This window comes from Colobus angolensis, unplaced genomic scaffold, assembly GCF_000951035.1.
Source record: "Colobus angolensis palliatus isolate OR3802 unplaced genomic scaffold, Cang.pa_1.0 Scaffold428, whole genome shotgun sequence".
Taxonomy (NCBI): Eukaryota; Metazoa; Chordata; class Mammalia; order Primates; family Cercopithecidae; genus Colobus; species Colobus angolensis.
In genome coordinates, this window is record NW_012117688.1 from 1,561,531 (window position 1) to 1,564,922 (window position 3,392).

Here is a 3,392-nt window from a genome sequence, read left to right on the forward strand (position 1 = left end):
AAATTCCAAGTACAAGGTTTATAGTCATCACCACTAAACTTACCTTTTCATATTTATTTATTTATTTTTGAGACAGAGTCTTGCTCTGTCACCCAGGCTGGAGTGCAGTGGTGTGATCTTGGCTCACTGCAAGCTCCGCCTCCCAGGTTCATGCCATTCTCCTGCCTCAGCCTCTCGAGTAGCTGAGATTACAGGCACCTGCTACCACACCTGGCTAATTTTTGTATTTTTAGTAGAGACGGGGTTTCACCATATTGGCCAGGCTGGTCTTGAACTCCTGACCTTGTGTTCCACCCACCTAGGCCTCCCAAAGTGCTGAAATTACAGGCATGAGCCACCGTGCCCAGCCACAAATTATTCTTAAACTAAGCAACTTAAAACAACAAACAGTTATGATCTCACAGTTTCTGTGGGTTAGGAATCTGGGGCTTAGTTGGCAGTTCTGCCTCATGGTCTCTCATGCAGTTGCAGTTAAGCTGCTGGCTGGTGTTGGCATCATCTGAAGGCTCAATCAGGGAAGGATCTGCTTGCAAGCTCAGTCACGTGATTGTTGGAAGGCGTTACCTCCCTGCTGGCTGTTAGCCAGAGACATCTGTTCCTCACAACCCGAGCCTCTCACAGCATGCCTGAGTGTCTCCTGACATGACCGTTGATTTCTCCCAGAATGAACCAAGAGAAAGAGAGAGAAAGAGAAGGAGAGAGAGCCCATGACAGAAGCCATAGTCCTTTATAACCTAATCTCAGGAGTGACATTCCATCATTTCTGCTACATTCTTTTGGTGACAGAGAAAACGCTGATGTGGGCATAGGCTATGCAAGGGTGTGAATTCCAGGAGGCCGGGACCTTGGGGGCCATCATGGAGGCTTGTTTCAGAAAGGAGAGAAGACGAGGAAGAGCATGATGCAATGAAGAGTTTAGTGGTATGACCTGGCTAATGAATGAACAGCTCTTCTATTAACAGGATGAGTGTCTTTCAAAAGTCAACATCTGTGGGCCTTCCCTGTAAAGTCAGGTATTTGGACGAGTATGATCTCTAACTTTTCTAAAGTCTGGGGTATTTGCAATTAGAGATTATTGAGGAGAGGGGTGAAGAAGGGGAAGAGAATAGGGAGAGAGAAACTTGAGCCCCATGAAGCAGCCTGAGCCCTGAACCCTGAGCCTGCTCCAGTCTCCAAGCCCCAGTCCTAGTGGATTCCACAGCTCCAGGACCAGGCTGGATGCCCAAGTCCTGCCGTTTGCTGAATGAGGAAATGGGAACAGTGAGCTCTAATTTAATAGCTCCTGCCTTGTTCCCTGAGGTTTCCAGATCTATTTCTGTGCACAAGCCAACAGAAATAAGTGAGGGCACACCGAGCCTGGGGAGAGGGCACTCCTGGTGTACAGAGCTGGCACCAGTTTGTGTGTAAAATGACGGGGCTTCCTAATTGCCTAAATGTTTTTCAGAGTGGAGTATAGTCATCCTAGCAAATGCTAGCACCTGAGCAGTTCTTGAGACCATCATTGCTTCTTATTTCACATCCTGCCCAACCCTTCCAGACCCTTCTACCTACTGGTAACTGGGATCTGCTGGACCTCACAGAGCATATTATTCAATGGGCACCAGGGAATCTCGATGTTAAAGTGCTCTTATAATTTTTTTTTCTTTGAGACAGGGTCTTGCTCTGTTGCCCAGGCTGGAGTGCAGCGGTGCAATCATAGCTCACTGCAGCCTCAAACTCCTGGGCTCAAGTCATCCTCCCACTTCAGCCTCCACCCCCAAATAGCTGGGACTACAGGTGGGTACACCACCATGCTTGGCCAGTTTTAAAAATATTTTTTTTAGAGACAGGGTCTCGTTATGTTGCCTAGGCTGGCCTTGTACTGCCGGGCTCAAGTGATCCTCCTACCTTGGCCTCCCAAAGTGCTGAGATTACAGGCAGGAGCCACCATACCAGGCTGGAAAAAATCTTTGATGGGGCTGCTTCTGCTCTGGGAGCTGCCTGCTGAAAGAGAAGGGCCAGGCTTCACTCAGTCAACTTGCCTTCCTTTCTTTGAGTTCGGCACAGGGAAATACCAGCTCCTCAGAACCGGAGATGCATGGACTTTTGCAGTTTTCAAGGAGAATGGCTTGTTCTCAGAGATGAGTTATCTACTTCAGTAACCACCTTGAGCATTCTGTGGAAGTGCCAAAGGCTTACAATTACCCGTGTAATTTCTTGGCATGTTTGGTGACGCCTGAGTCATCTCAGGAAACATCCTGGGTGTTTATTCTCAAATGCTGAGATTTCATGCTCAAGTTTTGAGCTGCTCCTCCAGGAAAGTTTCCAGTTTTGCAGTTCTCATTATAAAACTGTAACCTGTAACTGCCCAGGAAGCCCCCAGGGCTAAGCGGGGAGTGTCTGAGATTGCCAGACTCCAAGCAGATCCCTAAGACTCCTGCAGAACTGAGCTGGGGCAGTGTAGGGTAGGAGGAGTTGGATTCTGTTTGAGTCAAAGAGAGTTAACTGCCAAAATCCTCAGCAAGGATTCCTTCTGAGTAAAAATAAAGAAGCCTGATTGGAAAGAAAGGATTTCTAAACAGCCAGCTAAGATCTGCGATTGCATCCTGCTAACCTGAGAACATCCTAACATTTCAGACACAAGATCGGGGCTGTCTGCTGTCATTTGCACTGGCTTGGGATAAAATAAAGGTTGTGCTTTCATATTATGAGTCATATGGCTCTGTGAGCTGGAGCAGAGATAGTTACCCTTGTGAAGACCCATGTTCCATCCCTGAATTACTCAGGACAGCTAGCTCTCCAGGACTGGGACTTCTCATCTGGCCAAGCTCCTCCCAATATTTAACACTCACCTTCCCTCTTTCTTCACTTCCTGTCTCTTCCCTTCACTTGCCTTCTTCAGTCTCAAAAGGACATTAAGTGATTCCAGATCTGGATTTCAAAACACTCTTAAACAACCAGAATCCAAGAGATAAATGGAACTTTAGAGGCCATGTAATTTAACCTCTGTGTTAATTTTGAAATCTTCAAGGGTCTGGCCTCTGACAGACACCTTCATGATAGGAAGACCATGATGACACAAAGCAGTTCATTCTCTTTGGATGACTCTATTATTGTAGAACTGATTTTCATATTGACTTTCTTATACTGAAGTTGGCCTCTCTGAAACTCACTTGTATTAACTCTTACTCTACAGGTCGGGCACGGTGGCTCACGCCTGTAATTCCAGCACTTTGGGAGGCCAAGGTGGGCAGATCACAAGGTCAGGAGTTCAAGACCAGTCTGGCCAACATGGTCAAACCCTGACTTTACTAAAAAAAATATATATATATATATATATATGGAAGCCAGGTGTGGTGGTGCATGCCTGTAGTCCCAGCTATTCAGGAGGCTGAGGCAGGAGAATCGCTTGA